This window comes from Mytilus trossulus, chromosome 2 (assembly GCF_036588685.1).
Source record: "Mytilus trossulus isolate FHL-02 chromosome 2, PNRI_Mtr1.1.1.hap1, whole genome shotgun sequence".
Taxonomy (NCBI): domain Eukaryota; kingdom Metazoa; phylum Mollusca; class Bivalvia; order Mytilida; family Mytilidae; genus Mytilus; species Mytilus trossulus.
Window position 1 is genome coordinate 75,684,561 of NC_086374.1, and position 21,134 is coordinate 75,705,694.

Consider the following 21,134-nt stretch of genomic DNA (forward strand, 5'->3'; position numbering starts at 1 on the left):
CTCTATTCTAATAGGCATTTTAATCGTCCACTGAGTTCTTGGATTGATTCAGCTGGAAAAAAAACATTAGAAAAAGCGTCTGAAGAAAATAAAGTAATTATACTCTTCGGAGATTTGAATATAAACTATTCACATATAAATCATATGTCGGAAATCAAAAATGGAAGAACTGTATTAATTTGCATGGTTTACAACAAATTGTACATAAATCAACAAGAGTAACAGATAAATGTGCAACTACCATACACCATTTTTATACTACCGATGTTGACCATATTGTAGAAGTAAACATGCCTAGTTATGCTGTCAGTGATCATTATCCTGTTTGCGTAACAAGAAAACTTAACCCCAAAATATCAAAAATGGAGCATTTGTCCATAGAATATAGATCATTCAAACAATTTGATAAAAATTAATTTATTGAAAATTTAACAAAGACTCATTTTCATCTCATTGAATAGATTGGAGATTTTGATGAAGCAGCTAATTATTGGTATAATCTAATTCTGAGCACCCTAGACAAGCATGCTTATAAGAAAATTAAAAGGGTGAAAAATACTTAACAACCAGAGTGGTGGACTTCTGATATAAATAGTGCTAGACACCAAAGAGATTATTTTCACAGAATTGGTGATATATATAATTTTAAAATTTGACGTAATAAGGTTACATTTTTAGTAGAACAGGCAAAGACAAATTATTTCCAAAATGCTATTTCAAATTGTAAAGATAGTAAAACTATTTGGAAATATGTCAAACGTCTAAATCCAAAAAAAAAATACATAAAAATATCACGCATTTAGAATAAAAAATAGTGTAATTCAAAATGATGTTGATAGAGCAAATACATTTAATGTGTATTTCATAAATATTGCTGAAGGTATAATAGTTCATAACGAATCATGTAAAAATGATGAAGGTGCAAGTTTCAGTGCACTCAATAAATTTGTAAAATCAAAGTTGCAAAGGGTAGTGAAAAGTTCATTATACCAGAAATGAGTATTTTAGATGTAAACATGTATTTAAAAAAACTTGACAAGTCTAATGCAACTGGTTAAGATGATGTCGGGCCAAATATTTTAAGTATGTGCAGCGATGTCATTGCACCAGTTTTGACATATCTATATCATCTAAGCATCAAATGTGGTAAATTTCCAAGTATTTTTTAAACTGCAAGAGTTTGTCCAATTTTTAAAAGTGACGATGCTTGTAATCTTGATAATTATAGACCAATAGCAGTTTTGCCTTGTCTGTCTAAAATCATAGAACGACATATAGCTAATAGTTTGTATATATTTTTAAATAGTAATGACCTTCTTAATACTACACAGTCAGGTTTTAGACCTAAACATTCGTGCATTACTGCACTTACTAAATTAGTAGATGAATGGCTAGCACATATAGATAATGGAGAAATAAATTTTTAAATTTAAAGAAAGCTTTTGATCTGGTTAAACTCATAATTTTATTGAAAAAACTTGAATATTATAATGTTTCAGATTGTACACTAGACTGGTTTAAGTCATAATTGTTTGAACGAATCCAACAAGTTAAGGTCAATAACGTCATGTCTAATACTAAGTGCATAAAAACTGGTGTACAACAAGGCTCTATCCTAGGGCCTTTATTATTTATTTTACATATAAATGATAGACCACTTAACATAGAACATTCATTAATAGATTTATATGCAGATCATTCTATAAGTTAATGATTTACTTCAGTTAACTTCTAACCTTCAAAATGATATTCATGTAATTGAAAACTGGTGTTTGCAAAATTGTATGAAATTAAATGTCAAAAAGTGTAAATCAATGATTATTGGTTCAAACCAAAGGCTTTGTTCAACTGGATACAGTTTAGATATCAATATTTCAAATGAACAAATAGAGAATGTTGATTGTGAAAAACTTCTTGGTTTACATATTGACAAAAACCTAAATTGGAATGAGCAAATTGATAAAATGTCATGTACAATATCAAACTGAATCAATTTATTACAAAAGATAAGAAAATATTTACCTATGCATATACGTATTATCTATGTTAATGCTTATATTCTGCCATTATTTGATTACTGTTGCAATATATGGGGAAGTGGAATAAATAAACTTAATAAGTTATTAAAGAAATCTTCTAGGGTTATAGTAGAAGCTGACATAATGACATCATCTAGTTTTTTGTTTAAAAGTTAACACTGGTTAAATGTGGAAAAACGCATTCAATACCAAAAGGCAATTCTTGTATTTAAAGCATTCAATGATATGGTGCCTAACTATATACAAGAAAATTTTTATTTTACTGATAATTATAGATTATCGTTGATCATCTCAACGAGATTGAGATGACCAATGATAATCTGTTTATCGCTATTTTTCCCATGACGACGTTGTCAATTTCATGTCAATTTCGTTAGCAACGCCACGTGCCTGCTTAGTTTCTAGTGATAATTTTTCCATCTCAATCGAGTAGCATGATATGAAAATTATCACAAAAATAGATCTACGGAAAAATGCACAAAATAGCGATAATCAAAATTATAACTTACGTTCAGTTGATGAAAAACCACTAAATCTTCCAAAACCAAAGAAAACATTTACATATGCATGTTCTCAAATATGGAACAGTTTACCAAATGAAATAAAAATGAGTAATGGAATTTAAGTAAATAGACTTAAATTCAGTTATCGCTGGGGCCACTGACGGATTGTGTTTCAAGTTTTAGATTTACCCAACATGAGTGACGTTATATTCTGTGACGTAATTAAGTCCTTTACAGAATTTCATCGCAGCAAGCAAGCTGTTTAAATTTCGTTAGCGGTAAAATTGAAAAAAATGAAAAGTAGTATCTTGTAAATGGTAAAGTAGTGTTAGTATTGTATGGTTATAACCTGCCTCATGCTTCCAATGTTTATTAGAAGTAATCTTAATAGAAAGAATTCATTTTATCGATCGTCATTTTAACCATATTTCATCAGGAGTTTCATCGCCACGTGGAGAGCACATGCAAAGACTGAAAGAGATTGGTCCCATTATTCATTTTTATAAAATTATTTAATTTTTACAAATATGAGTAATAAGATGCAATATTATACTACGATTTGCAGATTATAATAATGAAATCGTCATTGTATTTCTACATCAAATTAGAAGCATATAGTCTGCCTGATACTGATAGTCCTGGTTGGTACTCATGACATGAGGGTCACTCATATATATATATATAAACGAGTCTAAATTGAAAACTACGTTCAAACCTATGATTGCGTTGGATAAAAACCGCAATTTTTATACGTGTGCATGTCAATCAAATTTCGTTGTAGAAGGGTCTAAAAACAGCACAAACAACATTTTCCAAAAGACCAAAAAGAGTGAAAAAGTATATTTAAACAAAACATATATATATAACAAGTCTAAAAGAATACAACATCACCAAAAACACAATAAAACGAACAATATGTTAGATATTTCGGATAACAGATATCCTTCTTCGGTAATTGCACGATGAAAAATGAATCATGTCAATTCAAATTAAGACTCTATCAAAATCTTGATTTATACAATTTAAGCGAACGCTGGAACAATTTTAAAATTTCCAAACACACCGCAAAGACGACAAAAATATGCCAAAAATAAAAAAAAGTTATTTACGATGTGAACTGGCACAACTCTAAATTCCCAAAGGTGTTGACAGTTGAGATGTTAAACAACTGCGTGGAAATACAGTCCCAATAAACAGTCCTGACCGATCTAAACTGGTGTGATATTTAAAATATGACAAAGGTAGGGCAGTTGCATCAGAGACTGCGTATTTAAACATCCCAAAAATATAGTAATTTGATGATAAGAAAATTGAGAGTAATAAATTTTTACTAAGGTTAAGTAAAAGAACGTGTCTGCGTACTTACACATCTCCTTGCCAACTGTAATCAAAACTAATATAATTCAAAAATTTCTGAAAAGTGTAAGGGTCCAGTACGGAAGCCGTAGTAACTGGCCACAAGTGATGGCAGGAAATTAGTGACGGTAGGAAAAATGAGTGACTCTTCTATGTTTTTTCATTAATGCCCTCTGGGGAAACTGTCCTCAGCTTTCTTATCCAAAAACTTTCCCGAGCAAGTCTGTCGGCCTTTGACCAATCCTCGTTGTGATCTATGATAGTGATGGTAAGTTTTTTAAGATCAGCTTGGGCGTGCCCATGTGATCTTAAATGACGACTTACGGGGAGGTCGGGCTTGTATTTGTAGTCGCTACGATGACCATTCATGCGTTTGTTGAATGGGTGTTCTGTCTCGCCAACATACTGCATGCCACATCAACACTGAAGAATGTATACAACATTCTGGGTTTTGCAAGTTATTTTACAAAATATTGTGTACACAGACCCAGTGGAGTGGCAAGTAAATGTTTGAGTATTCACTATTTGTTGGCAAGTCAGACATCGTTTGTTACCACACGACTTGCACCATCCTGTAGTTGGACAGCTTGTATTAGAGGAGACGGCAGCTTTTACAAATAAGTCTTTTAGACTTGCTGGTCTCCGAAAAGCTAAGACAGGAGGATCGGGAAAGATTTTGGATAATTTTGGGTGATGGCAATACTTTGCCAATTGGCACGGATCAAACGTGAAAGGTTTGAAAAGGCGGGATTGTATGTTAACACAAATGGAACTATTTTGCTGCGCCTCTTCTTTTTGTACTGTAACAGGTCTTTGCGGCTGTTATTGTTAGCACGCGCAAACCCCTATGTCCCATTTCTTATAACCTCGTTTGATTAGAAATCCGCGAAGTTCCTGTAACCGCTGAGTGACAGTCTCCTCAGAGGAGCAAATCCGCTTTACTCTGAGAGCTTGACTGTACGGGATACTTTTTGTACAGTGTTTGGGGTGACAGCTTTGAGGAGAAAGGTATTGATGTTTATCTGAAGGTTTACAGTAGAGGTCTGTTGATATGACACCGTCCTTTATAGATGTAGTTGTGTCTAAGAAAGATATCTTAGAGTCGGATATTTCATATGTAAATTTAATTGACTGGTGGGCGTTGTTTGCATGTCTGATAAAAGCATCCAATTTTCTTGGGATTCGATCCATTTCATGTCAACATGATCGATGAAACGGAACCAAGACAGAGGTTTGGATAAAGATGATGAAATAATATGTTTCTCTAATTTGCCCATGAAAATATTGGCGTAAGACGGTGCCATTTTCGTCCACATCGCTGTCCCGTTTATTTGAAGGTAATTATCACCATTAAAGGTAAAATTGTTGCATTTAAGGACCAAAGTAAGCAGCTGGACTAAACATTCGGTTGGTGGTTCTAAAGTGTTGCGAGAGTCCCATATTTCCCTACACGATTGTATTCCGTCATCATGAGGTATGTTGGTATACAAGGAGGTGACATCTAAAGTGACAAGGAGGGTTTCCAGAGGAAGAGGGTTCATGGATTCCATTTTGCGAAGATAATCTGTAGTGTCTTTATATATATGACGACGAGTTTAATTTGTTGTGTTTTTTTTTATTATTATTTTTTGCCTATATCTTTTTAGTATTGAAATTGAGTATTGACAGATCGTCTACTGCCTATTTAAGCCTAACAATTTGTATTTGCGCTGTAACAGATCATGCAGGTTAGTAACGTGTCTTTAATGTTTATGTGTTGTGGGGCAGGCGTTATCTGATGAACTCTCGAATTAAAATTAAATGTTCCTTAAAAGGTTATACATTTTAATTGTGTCTCTAGATTTTTCAATTTTCATAGCACATATTCAGCTGTAACGAATTTCGGTTTAAGAATATTATAATATTTCTACAGTTATATATTTTCCGATATATCTATGAGTTTACCATTTTAATCTTTTTCATCGTTGAAAACTGTATCTAAAAATCATCCCTTTATCCTTGGTTGCTATCAGACGCTTTACCTGAATAATTGTTGCTAGGGTGCTCTCTTCGAGGTCCGCGTTCGACGTTTAAATAGTGGGCAGCTATTCGGTTCAAGTTGTCGTTTGTATCGGAGACGTTGCAAGAAGAAGAGCAGAAAGTTAAGACAGTTAAGACAGTTAATTGTTTAAGACGAGTAGCAGGATTAGTCAAACAAAGTGGAGTGTTTGAAACCCGCTGAGAAGATATAGATAGTTTTGGTTCCGTAGAAGTTGTATAAACAGGGTTAGTGCTAAGGTTTTGCGTTCAACATCTCTCACAATTGCAGTGAGTGTTTGCTGTTAAACCACACCTTAGTGCTACCCTGCTCCAACAGTTTGATAAATATATTTAAATAAAGTTTCATACGTCGAAAGTTTATAACAGTTGAAATAGTTTCCATAAATTTGTTTTGATAGGTTTCAGCCTGGTTGAATACACAAGGTTTCAGACAAGTTTTAAACCATTTAGGTTTCAGTCTGGTTTGATACATTTGGGTTCAGCCCCGTGTTATACATTTCGGTTTCAGCCCGTTTGATACATTTCGGTTCAGCCCCGTTTTATACATTTAGGGTTCAGCCCGTTTGATACATTTTAATGTTTAGCCCGTTTTATACATTAAGGTTTCAGACATGTTCCATACATTGAAGTTTCAGACCAGTGTCAAACATTTAGGTTTCAGACAATAGTTCCAAACTGTCAGACCAGTTTCATACATTTAGGTTTAAGACCCGTTCCTTACATAAAAATAGGTTTCAGACCAGTTTCATACATTTAGGTTTCAAACCAGTTCCATTCATTTAGGTTTCAGACTATAGTTTCAAACAGTTGGTTTAAACAGTTTCGGACTGAAAGGGTTTTAAACAGTTTTAATTTAACAGGTTCGGGTTAGGTTGATAGGTGTTGAAATTTGTTTTATATATTCTAGTATTTGTTTTATATTTGATAGTGATTGTGTATACTTTTTATTGATTTCAGAAGCTGTGAATTGCTTTTCAAATCCCAGGAAACTGGTACAAACCCGAGGATAAACATATATAAACGTCCCTGTCCGGTTACACGCTACACAACAAAAAGACCATGAAAGGATATGAACGTACAAAGGTGCAAAGGCACGTACACTTTGGGACGGAAGGACCCAGGTTTGTAACCGGAAGTTCAACTTTCTATACAAATAAACAAAAATTTTGGAAATCTTCAGCATTCGGCAATCCTCGGATTCTCTACTCTCCTTCTAGATGAGGGTACGGAATCGGCCGAGTTGAGACGAATAAATCCTCAGTAGCATTTCTACATGCCACTAGGTTTAAAGGACAATAACTTTTTATTTTTACAGGAAGTTGGAATTCGCAAGGCAATCATAGCTTATTTTCAATAGACACAGACAATTATCTTGAATGGACCGTCATTCTTTGCTAATTTCCACCTTTTGATTCTGTTGTTAACATCTATTTGTTTTAATAGGTACATTCTTTGTATTGGACAACATCACTTCTCTTCGCCGCATAATTTATAGATAATGCATAGTGATGCACGTTGACTGAATATGAAAGTGTATTTGTAGTTGTCTCCCTTACTGGTATAATCAGTTTCAGAAATTCATTATTATTTCCCTTGTTTAAAACTGTAAATTTCATGTTTCTTTACTTAATGATTTACATGATGCTTATTCAGTACATATTTGTGAAATTGAATAGATATTAGTATTTTGAAATATTTGAACAAAGATATTTATTTATACTCTTAAGTTTAGTATTTGCATTGACGGAAATCATTTATAAACTTCTTTGACAAACTTAAGCCAATACATGTTATATGACTGTTTTGGTTTAATTACATTGATTCATCACTATCAATCTCAATCATCACATAACATTAGGTCACGTCTCAGTCATTACATCTGAACGGACGTGCTGGGCCAGCTCTCCTTTACCCGCTATCTTCGATGAGGGTTTACAGTTGGATATCAACGACTTACTACTTGAGATGACAGAAACCAATCCATGCCGTACAGATAGACGTAGTAGTTGGCGTACCCGCGTTAACATGCACTCCAAAATCATTGTATCATAGGGAGTGTTATGCCGATTAACGTCCGAGGGCTGTATCCTAGGCTGTTGGGTGATACGACCTTCATTTCACTGCCTCACGACTTTGGTCCTGATAACGCTTCCTGTCATCTTTAGAACTACGTCCGAGATCATCTACCAGTACTCCATCATCGAGGCTAGCGGGCTGCCAAGCTGACCAAACTGGCCCTGAAAGCAGCCGTTAGTGAAGAATAAACAACAAAATAGTCAACAAACCAGAAACAACTCACCAAAACCAAGATGGCGGCCTACATATTGCTACCTCCACTACTTGTTCCTGACCCACGGCATCAAAATATGTTAAAGCTCACCAAACGTCTTCGGGTACCGAGCCGACCGTGCGAGGGCTGAAAAGCCAGTCAAGGTCGTTAAACACTTCTATATATAATTACATTGATTTGTCTGAGGTCTGAAGTAATTAGTCCTTATTTATATATCTAGTTCCTGCCATCCCTCAAAACTGTTCCAGGTGTATAGGTTAGTCTGTGCTCAGAGTAAAATTTGGGGTGTAAATACGGCCATTTTAGCCAAAAGGTTATGATGAACCTTAAAAGCTAAATTATTTCATCTGGCAAGGAAAATGAAAGAAACTTAAAATTATAATTTGTCTATATTAATTTTGTTTATTAAACAAACTAAAGGACCATTAAATTATTCATAATCCCTGAAATCATATTAGGGAATTTGTAGAATAATTATTAAAATGTTCATTGATTATGTAAATTACTGGTCATTTTCAGGGATTATATATAATTACTAATGATTTTAGTGATTCTACATATTCCCTGAAAAATCAGGAATTCTACATAATCCCTGTTTATACAAATTCACTGCAACATATATACAACAAACCTTCTTCTTATTTTAGCAACATTTAAACATCCTTATACTTCATGTAGTAAGTCGAGTACACCCTATCAAGCTAAAACATGTTTCATAAGTTTTTAGGATGTGAATTTATTGAAATATATTTGTGTTATTTAGAAAATGCCACCTTCCAATTAAGAAATAATTCATGGGGGCTTGACTATATCGTGATTTTACCACGGGTTGGCCCTTTATGACAAATATTTTACCCTGAGCGATAGCGAGGGGTAAGATATCGGCATAAAGGGACAACCCGTGGTAAAATATAGATATATTCAAGCCCCCATGAATCATTTCGATTCTAATAGGACAAATACGGCAATTCTTTTGGATCAAAGCGCTCTAGGTGGAGGCTGATATTTGCCGTTCCCATAAATAAACGCACCATTAAATTCGCGTAAAAGAATGGAACAAACTGAATAAGTGACATGCTTAAACTGTTTACAATAATGTATTTAGATAGTTTTGAATGAATTTAATGATAATTTACTCAATTTTGAAATCACCACTATAATACAGTGAAATAAAGACTGATCATACAGTTTCAAAATATACAAGCGAGACTGATCGTACAGTGAGAAATTCAAACAAGTGTAAATTTCTCATTTCTGGCTTCAAAGATCTGGTTGAAACTTTTACCCCCACTTGAAATCTACTTCATTTAGTAAACTAAGTCTGGTTCATACATTAATTTGAACACTAAGAGGGTAAACATATTGTTTTTAGGTTCACCGACTGATTTTCCTGAGTGATGCACTTGCAAATCTCTTGATTAAGGCAAAGATACGAATAATGGATGTGCTGAATTTATTTCTAAACCATTTGAGAATATTGATGTCAGCTGATTAAATCATTAAGCAATGTTCAGATGATCAACTTACCGTTTATTTCAGTATATCCATCAAATTTAAAATGTGATCCAAAAACAGTTTTCGCTTCGAAAATCACGACTTCCGGATAGCGTACAGAATAGTATCTACACTGTGAAATTTGTTTATCAGGTCAAGATCTATATTTTCAGATGAATCGGACAACCCGTTGTTGGGTTGCTGCCCCTGAATTGGAAATTTTAGGGAAATTTTGCTGTTTTTGGTTATTATCTTGAACATTGTTGAATACTATTATAGATAGAGATAAACTGTAAACAGCAATAATGTTAAGCAAAGTAAGATTTATAAATAAGTCAACATGAATGAAATGGTCAATTGACCCCCTAAGGAGTAATTGTCCTTTATAGTAAATTTTTAACATTTTTTATAAAATTTGTAAATGTTGACTAACATTTTCCACTGAAACTACTGGGCCAAGTACACTGTAGATAGAGATAACTGTAAGCAGCAAGAATTTTCAGCAAAGTAAGATGTACAATCACATCACCATCACCAAAACACAATTTTGTCATGATTCCATCTGCTTCCTTTGTTTAATATTCACATAGACCAAGGTGAGCGACACAGGCTCTTGCGAGCCTCTAGTTTTTTTATTATTATTGTTTCTTTGTACAGTCATTTGATTTTGTTATGTCAATGCTATGTAGCATGGTGGAACTAATATTTCATTTTTGTTGAGTTGTAGCACAATGTTGGGAATATCAGTTAGAAAGCGAAAAGTGCGACCTTGCTTGGCAACAGAACACCACCAAAAAGGTTGTAACAATTGGACATTGGACCTGGACACACACATTTTTTACAGATAGGTCACCATGGCATACTGGACTCGATTCACGACACATCATGATCACGTTACTAACTTAACTCTTTTAGGTCACATACATTTGTACATTGGATCGATAGCCATTGGATCATCATCAGACGTCATTTATGCAAACCCCCAGAGCTCTGCATCAATATGTTCCAGCTGATAATTTACCAGGTAATCGTCAGATTTACAAAAGCAGTATATTAGTTTTAAGTTAAACCCCTAGATCTACATGCACATGTACATTTGATTCTAACATATAACAATCATATGTATAAAGATATAAGGCAACTTTTTTCCAATCTTATGGTATATTTAAAAGATTTGTGTATTGATTATTTCTCAGTTTCTAAACTTAAATCCACAAAATATTGATGTATGTGTTTTTTACAAATTTATATGGGATGCCGAATCATGCGTTAGAAATATTAATGAAACAATTCTTAAATATAAGGTTACAATTATATGTTATTATTATAAATTATAATTATATATATAGTTTTTATATGGCCTTCCAAATACCGTTTCGACCCCTAACATCACTGAAGAGACATTTATTGTCGAAATCCGGATCTGGTGTACAAAAAAAAACATATTGACACCGTATGTTTGTGGCATAACATCGTGGCCACAAGTTATATTTTTTTTTTCTGTTTAGTATTAAATTTATATTAAGATCCATTTTGTTACATCTTGTGATCAATTTTATTTGGCAATCGCCAATGGCAGTCAGCAGGTTTAAAGAACATCAGTTGTTCGACCTGTTAGTCAAATGCGTTTGGTTAAAAAAAAAATCTCACTTTTTTGGTCTTTTGGAAAATGTTGTTTGTGCTGTTTTTAGACCCTTCTACAACGAATTTTTTGTTTGTACATGCACACGTATAAAAATTGCGGTTTTTATCCAACGCAATCATAGGTTTGAACGTAGTTTTCAATTTAGACTCTTTTATATTTTTTCGTTTGGGCTTGTACCATATTTTTCCTCCGGTTTATATGATCCGTTCATCCTATATTGACTCTTAAAAATCAAGAGTTTATCTAAAAATGAGGGTACTTTTTACATGGCCTTCCAAATACCGTTGCGATCCCTAACATCACTGAAGAGAAATTCAATGAAAAATTTGTACCAGATCACTAATAATGAATGTCATACTAAAACTCCGAAATATGTATATATATATAATCCATCTGATCATGTTCTTCAGAATAATCCATCCCGGCGCCGGGGAGGAAGTTACGAATCAAATCTACTCTAACATCGTCATGTTGATTTTGTATGCACTTTATATATAAGAAGGTATATAATTTATAGAATTAAGAAGTATGAATATAAATATAATTATTTTCTGTGACTGTATCTTACATTAACTTGTAGAATCCTTTACTATAGACAATTGAGCAGATCTGTAACAATAACATATCCATGCCTTATATATCATGTACTGTAGTACGACGCTAGATTAAAACTTGACGAGGAAAGGTAACACACGGCCACCGAAAGCTTTATTATTGTAAAGCCCAGGTGGTCGTGTGGTCTAACGGGACGGATGCAGTGCAGGCGATTTGGTGTCACGATATCACAGAAGCATGAGTTCGAATCCCGGCCAGGGAAGAATATAAAATTTGCGAAAGCAAATTTACAGATCTAACATTGTTTAGACGAGTTGTATATATATCCGATGGATAAATCTGTTGTAGAGTTGTCACTGACTCAGACGTACTTATACTGGTAAATATAAATATGGCTTTATGTAGATCGCTTCTACTGTTATTTCATACCTTTAGTAACGGTTTACTTGTAAGTTCCATAGCACCCAGTACATACAGATGTATCAGAGGGGACAGTCTTTATTTTTTCATCAGTCTCTAATTGTTAACATTTCCTATATCTCTCTATGAATTGTTACGGTATTGCTTACTTGTAAATTTTGTATCTCTCAGTCAACAAAAATTGTGACATTACTAAGTTACTGTTTTTGGATATTTTCTCAAGAAAATTTAACACATGTGTGAGGTTTGACAGTTTTTAAGAAGGTATTAAACACTCCAGGCCTACTAGTCATGCTGAAGTCTAGCAAATATTTCCTTATCTTGTATTGGTTAAACTTGGTATGAATTCAGTGTGTTTGAAGTTGTCTTTTCAATTGTTTTTGAGGATTAGCAAAGGGTGACAACTTAATACAGGAGTTACAGAAGAATTCTTATTTTCTCGATTAATTATGCTTTAAATTGTATTGGTATTACATATGTAACATATACTTCCATGTAGCTAATTGCCGTACAAGGATTGTAGGAGATCCTATATAGCTATAATGTTTGAATAGTAGAATCCTCAATAGTAAGTATGTTTTTGTAGCATGGACTTCTGTTGTTATAGAATATACAACTCTATTATTGCCTTTATAAGGAGCTGTCTGGTTTGCTACATAAAACATCATGATTTTCAATCAGATGAGAAATTTTTCAACCAAATGGTTTTGACTTGTCACCTTTAACATGTTTATGGAATGAATTGTTACACATCTTGAATATATATTTCATGATGAACTATAACATACTATATCTTATGATATACAAATACAATCAACTATTTTATGGTTTGGAGTAGTTTTGGTTAGTATTTTTATCTGTGTAGGTAAATATGTTTTTGAACAGTTGTTCACAAAACATCATATAGATTATTTATGAATCTAGATATTTTGTCTAGTGTTGTAGACTATATAAAGCAATCTATGGAATTGCGAAAATAAGGTCCACATTGGTCAAATAGTATATACATCTATATATAGATATATGTTATTAATATCAACTTCACTTTTTAAAAACATTTATCATGTATAGTTATGTTTCTTGTCACTTGTGTATACATTGTACTATGTTTGCATTTTAACCCGTCAGGGTTTCATGTTTTTTGCAATAAAGATTTATTTATATTATGAATAAAAGCTGTGGTCAGATATCGCCAAACCATATATGTATTTTGTTTTAATGGCACCATCTGAGATAATGGAATTTAAGTAATAGACTTAATATCGCTGGTGCCACTGACGGATTGTGTTTCATGTTTTAGATTTACCTAACATGAGTGATGTTATATTCTGTGACGTAATCAAGTCCTTTACAGAATTTCATCGCAGCAAGCAAGCTGTTTAAATTTCGTTAGCGGTAAAATTAAAAACCCGCCCTAATACTCCTTTTTTGTACGATATAGATCTACTGCTCTTTTGTATTTATTTTTCAGGTTTTTGTCGGTGACAGTGGTAATACAGATGTGCCTGATGATGTTAACTTGTTTGCTGTTGAGAAAAGCTACTTTTATTTGAACTTTGAGCATCATAAATAGATTCCCAGTAAATTGGCAGAATTCGCTGCATAGAATCTTAATGTTAAATACCAACTAAAGTACCAGTTGAGTAATGTATTCCTTGGATAAAAAGTTTTAAGAATTTGAAAATGTCAAAGTTTATAAATTAACTCATAGATACCAGGATAAAATTTTGTATTTACGCCAGACGCGCGTTTCGTCTACAAAAGACTCATCAGTGACGATCGAATACAAAAAAGTTAAAAAGGCCTAACAAAGAATTCCTAAAAGTTTTTTCCAAATACAGCTAATGTAATCTATTCCTGAGGTAGAAAAACCTTAGTATGTCAAAAAATCATAATTTGTTAAACAATTAATTCATAAATATGACCATATCAATAATAATTCATGTCAGTACAGAAGTGCTGACTACTAGGCTGATGATACCCTCAGGGAATTAAAACTCCACCAGCAGTGGCATCGACCCAGTGGTTGCAAATAAACTCATCAAAGACTCAAAAGAGAAATAGATGGAGGTCAGAATACCGTTAACAATGATGACCATGCATGATAGTCAAATATCAATTTCTTACTGCCGTGTCCTGAATTCAGATAAGAAAAGCAAAAAATCGTATTCACGAGTGAAATCAATTTTTATACATGCACGTGGTGTTTTTACGCAAGACCTAGTAAATAGAAAGTATATGCATTAATTTATACGTATTAATTTTCTACATTAGAGAATGCCTGTACCAAGTCAGGAATATGACAGTTGTTATCCATTCGTTTGATGTGTGTGGACTTTTGATTTTTGATTTTCCTTTTTGAATTTTCCTCGGAGTTTAGTATTTTTGTGTTTTTTTACTTTTTATACGCTGGATAAAAATACGTATTGGCGTCATCACGCATAGTATTCTAAAATTTGGATTCGAATGTTAAACTATCTATCTCAAGACTTTGACTACAGTTTCTTTAACATTTAATCCAGAAGTTTTGTGTACGCAAACTGATAGTATGGGTGTGAATAGGGTGACGTATAACATAAATAAACCAATACGTGTAGGATAGCTGGTCAACACAGATCAACACAATGAATACAATTTTCAAAACCGTACAAATATTTAGAATATTTATAAACAAACAAACAAACAAAAAAATGAATTGAAATTTAAGCCCTAGTCATAGACCACGAATGCACCACGATTACCGCAATCTAAAATTAATTAAGATCGTGGTGAACTCGCATTATGAGCGGCCTGAAAATTAAATTTTTCGTTTCTTTCACGTTGCTTCTACGTCCTCATTATGCTTCTATAATGCCCGCGTCACACTGTCCCGATTTTTAAGCCGATGGCAACAAGATTATGAAAATCTTCAAAATCGAGACTGATCGTATCCAGATCGGGCTATTCGTAGTTCCATCTTTAACCATCTTGTGACCATCGGCCACTTTTTCCAGCCTTCGGGGACAACTTCGGGAAGGGTTTTAAAATTTTTTTACATGTTAAAAAATCCCCGAAGGTGCGTCCAATGTTGAAGGTTCGTATTGAGTTCGTATTACCATCATCACCATCGTAATGTCACCGGGAATGCATCTTTGAACATCGTATTTCATTCGTGTTTCCATCGTTTCCATCGGGCAGTTTTGACATTACGATGTCTACACGAATGAATCACGAAGCTACCCAATGGTCTTACGATGGCAACACGACTTCGTGAAGACCTCGTAATCTCGTCGTGTTACCATCGAATAAAAGTTAGAAGGCGACAAGATGGAACTACGACGACAATAAATCCAGCTAAATGTAAGTTAATTTTCGCGCTAAAATACATTTGAAGTGCCATGCGCGATATGCACTGGTCAGTCTAATACGACAGTTATGAAAGACGTTCACAAAACATGGAGCTCATATCATATGATTCTATGAGAACAAGAAAAGCGACAGCGTTGTTTCTATTAATTCAAATGGAACAAGAAGAGCAGCTATTACAGGCTCAGGATTTACTTTTACAAGTAAAATATTATTTTTTGTCAATTTTTCATATCAAATTACATAATGAAAATCATAAACGCGCCTCGTAAACCAACACTGCAGGTACACGTATATAGGGAAACCAACTTTTTCTTCATTATTCTATTTTTTTATGTATCGTCTGAGTTGTTGTCACACGAATGTTTACTCCATAACCATTTTGTTTTCTATATGTCATATTTTGCCGCATTTGTTGCTTTCCCCACATCCTTCCTTTTGTCTATACTGTTATGATATTCTCCTGGAAAGAGCTCTTTTTGAATAAAAGGGATCAACGAACCCATAACTTACCTTTAAGAGACTAGTAGATCAGTAAACATGGGCATAATTATAGGTGATTATTTAGAGTAGTGCACACAGTTTACAGTTCAAACAAGGCAATGCGGAGCGTGGCATCCCCTCGTATGTAACATATTGGGGACAGATATGGACACTATATTTGTTTATTTCATATCGGTTGAGAATAAGATTCTCTTATTGGATTAAAAGGGGTCACATGACATTCATTATTATAGTATTAATGTATGGACTTTTTCATATTGGCCCTGTAACATGCCCGAGGTATTAATAATGGCCAAGGATGGTTGTAATGGCCCTGAGGCAACGCCGAGGGCCATTACAACTGTCCGAGGCCATTATTAATATCAAGGGCATGTTACAGAGCCAATATGAAAAAGTCCATATATTGATACTTTTATTAACCAACTATAAAGGCAACTTCATTCAAGAACAGTCTTCGAGCCTCGGATACAAAATTATACAGCTATCCACACACTACAACAGGACCAATACAGAAAAGCCCGTTTCATAACATTTCTAGTTTACCTATGAAAAGCCCGTTTCATAACATTTCTAGTTTACCTAATTCGCATTCAATTTCGCATGGAATTTTAGTCAACATTGTGACTGTCAGATGTAATTTCTGATTTCTCATCCAAGTACTAATTTTTATGCTATTTAATTTCATTTCATCTAGCAAATAAAAAGTAGCTGGGAAGAATAAATCAGACAGTTCAACTATTCTAAAGTTTGAACAACGGAAATGAAACAGTGATAATAATCGAAAGTCGTACTCGAAAAAGGCTGTGAAATATTTCCGTTTCAAGTCGTTACAAAACAATGTCAATGAACATCATTTAAACTTGTTTTTATGATATTAAGTTTAAAAAAGAATAAAAAAATGTCACACTTATTTAAAGAAATAAAACGACATTTTGATTTAATCGATGTCCCGTTTCATCTGTTCATAATGCATGACTGTGATTTCGTAATGCACGGGTGTGATTTCGTAATGCATGACTGAGATTTCGTAATGCATGACTGAGATCTCGTAATGACTGGCTGTAGCAATTTCTCCGTTCATAATGACCAGATGTCGAAATTTTCCTTTTATAAAGCATGGGCATTTCTATACATATTGTAGTAAGTTGGTTAATAATCTTCAGTAATAAATTCCATCGGTCATTAACAGAAAAAAACGGACCAGAAAACCGGTCGTGAACGAACAATTACATGATAATGACCGGTGGGCGTGGTTTCCGTCTGATGATGACCGTTGGGGCGTGGTTTCCGTCTGATAATGACCGTTGGGGCGTGGTTTCTGTCTGATAATGACCGTTGGGCGTGATTTCCCTGTTAATAACCGGTTGGGCGTGGTTTCTCTGTTTAGAGAGATGTACCTTTTATAAAACATGTTCCTGTTTTTAATATTACTAGAACACACCCGCGAAATCGCGGGCATTCAGATCGTAGTTTAAAGTATGTAAAGTGTTCTTGGAAGAATTCTCGGGCATTCAGATCGTAGTTTAAAGTATGTAAAGTGTTTTTGGAAGAATTTATAAAATATTAAAGGACTGGAAAAAGTCATAGGTTATTGGAGGGTGATAGTAGGGGTCCTGATCCCGAAATCCCGGGCTTTAAAACATGAAATCCCGAAATCCCGGGCTTAAAAAATGAAATCCCGAGATCCCGAAATTCAAAAAAAGGAATTCCCGGATCCCGAAAGGATCAATCCCGAAATCCCGAGTTTAAAAACACCCGATCCCGGAGTCCCGATAAAGGTCATATCCCTCCTCTTATTGGGGACAGGAAAATGCTTTTTTTTTTTTTTTATCCCTCTTCCTTTATTTCCAATATTCCCATGTTTTGGTTTTCTATCTATTTCAATATGAACATACATTTAGTATGTTATGAACATTCAAGTAAAGAGCCTGTAATTCAGTGGTTGTTGTTTGTTTATGTGTTACATATTTGTTTTTCGTTCATTTTTTTGTACTTAAATAAGGCCGCTAGTTTTCTGGTTTGAATTGTTTTACATTGTCAGTACGGGACCTTTTAAAGCTAGTATGCGGTATGGGCTTTGCTCGTTGTTGAAGATCGTACGGTAACCTATAGTTGTTAATATCTGTGTCATATTGGTCTCTTGTGGAGAGTTTTCAGGCTCAACATGGCAATCATACCACATCTTCTTTTTTTTTGTAATCAATGAATTTTGTATAAGATTTAATGACTGGAGAATTTCAGAAAAGGTTTCAAAAGTTCTCATGAATATTTTTAGCGCTTATCTGTATATTATGAACATTCATTAATATATAAATATAGTGTATTTACTTTCAATTCTAAGTTTACTAATCGATCCATAGTGGTCATTGATATAGTATACAGACCCTCTCTATTTAATAAACTCTGCCGTGGATAGTAAACTTGAAAATGATAGCAGATAGAATTCTGAAAATACACTATTCTTTGTATATGTATGTTTAAAGTATACAGAAAAACGCAAACCGGGAGTCTAATCTGACTTAAAATTTCGGCCAATGACGGGACAATATCCGGATGCCTTTTTCATGTTTTTCTCCAAAAATAACTCAATCTGAATAATCATATGAATGGATGACAAATGGCAATATGCACTGTACCTATAGGACACAGAACCGTGTTGATTAATTTATTGTGGAAAGAAGAGAAGCGACACCCAAAATGAGGTCTTCTCGTTTAATAGTATAGATATTTAAGTTGTTGGGTTGTTTATTATATGTTTTCGTTAATTATAAAATTAAAGATAACTTGATTAAGTATTTATATATATACTGAAAAATTGCACTAAAATGAATGGCAGTATTACTACGACTAGTTTTCACTCTTTGCCATAGAAATCATACAACTACTCGAGTTCGCTGTATGCATTTTAAATTTATGAGAATTTTTCAAAACGTGGTTTCTCAATGAAATAAGCATTATAGTTCTTGAAAAACTGGTCATTATCGTGATACAAGGTCTGCCCGTAGGACAGTGGTATTGACTGCGACAGCGATAATGACCTCGCCTTCGGCTCAGTTATTATTACTATCCTGTCCTGTGGGCAGTCCATATATCACGATAATGACCAGTTTTTCAAGAACTATTATATAAATATGGCATATGCACAATATAATATATATTCAATATTGATCAAACATTTTAAAACGCGTGATGCCTTCGGCATATAATTTGAATGCATCGTAAGCTGTACACGACGTCTTTTATACATCGTATGGCCATCGCGCCATCATCGTAATCCATCGTGTAGCCTTCATGATCCATCGTGTAGGCTTCGGCTGAGATACCGTATAGCGGGTTATTTTCGCGGGGTGCAAATTTTCGCTTATTTTCGCGGACAGAACTTAATCGCCAAAATAAATTCCGCCAAATTAAAAGTGTACATACAAAGGTATTAATAAAAGTTTTTAATCCGCCAAAATAATAACCGCCAAAATATTTCGTATACCTTGTTCAATGAAAATCGCGAAATTTTACACCCGCGAAAATAACCCGCTATACGGTATGAAGCTTAAATACTCGTCTTTAACCTTCGGTTAACCTTCGTATGTCCATCTTTTGCTATCGTATATAATTTCGGCACCATCGTATAGACTTCGTTATTCATCGTACTTGCTTCGGTCACTTTTTGGTATTTTAACGAGATCGGGACCAACTTCGTACGAACTTACAATTTTCGCATTCGGGTGTCCATCGTATATAAAAATCGGGACAGTGTGACGCGGGCATAACGATCCCGCTACGATTATAAAACGTTCTCTCCACGCTTATTCTGCGACCTCACTCCGATTATCACGATCTTTCTACGCTCATGACGTCCTCACTACGACCCTTCCTCGATTTATCCGATTGCAACACTATCTTACCACTCCTACTGCGATTATAGCACGCTCTTACTACGACCATACTGCGATCATACAACGTTCATACTGCGATCTAACTACGATCCTAGCAATATTTTGACAACATCGTGTTCCATATAAATACTGTATCATTCCTTCTAGTTCTCATAGATACGTAGAGTTTCTCCAAATCATTCAACCAAAATCTACCAGACCTCGTGGGCAGAGAGGCAGAGGCAGAGAAAGATTTGATAGTAACGAGTCATGATCCAGTAGATATATGTAGGACCGAACAATCCAACCCAAAACACAACTTATTCCTGGTCAATCAAGATCATATGAAAATGCTTTAGTGAACGATTGTAGAGATGAAACAGATGTGTCCAGAATTATTGAGCCGTTGGAGTCTCCCCGACTAGAATCGAGTAAGGATCGAGAAGCCAGTCACTGGAGAAAATATCGAGAATTCGTCGAGAAGGGATCGAATTGATCGGGAAAGGTCGTGTAGAGATCGAGTTTTGTCGGAATACAAATAGTTTACCGATCAGTTATCGATTATTTCGATCTTTGCACGATTAATATCCGATCATTTCCCGATCAACGACCACCTGTACGATTTGCGGTTTTGATCTTTGATCTTTGATCTCAACTCGGCAATACACGAGTATACAAGACTGCTACACTATTCTCTAAAAATGTGTGCAGCTCTGATTAACTCTCATAAAAGAGGGACGAAAGATACCAAAGGGACAGTCAAACTGACAGCGCCATGGCTAAAAATGAAAAAGACAAACAGAAAAACAATAGTACACATGACACAACATAGAAAACTAAAGAATAAACAACACGAACCCCACCAAAAACTAGAAATGATCTTAGGTTGAGCTTCTGCAAAAATATATTGTCACCATTTATTTTTAGTGTTCACAAATTCCTCATTGTACAGTACGCATCTATACTTTGGTGGTGTAAAATTTTAAAAGAGAGAACAAAGATACCAAAGGAACAATCAAACTCAAAGGTCGAAAACAAACCGACACAGTCATAGCGAAAAACGAAAGCCGA

General features: G+C 34.4%; 1 long non-coding RNA gene across 2 annotated transcripts; it reads left to right on the forward strand.

Annotated features, from left to right (window-relative positions):
- The first annotated feature begins 2,785 nt into the window (after positions 1-2,785).
- LOC134705418 (uncharacterized) lies at positions 2,786-13,917 on the forward strand. Of its 2 annotated transcripts, none has more exons than XR_010105557.1 (5): positions 2,786-2,820; positions 5,545-5,625; positions 6,896-7,059; positions 10,450-10,746; positions 13,814-13,917. It is a non-coding gene; the product is annotated as an uncharacterized LOC134705418 (long non-coding RNA). The 2 variants fall into 2 exon arrangements; XR_010105558.1 differs by having other exon boundaries at positions 10,638-10,746.
- Positions 13,918-21,134: the final 7,217 nt, after the last annotated feature.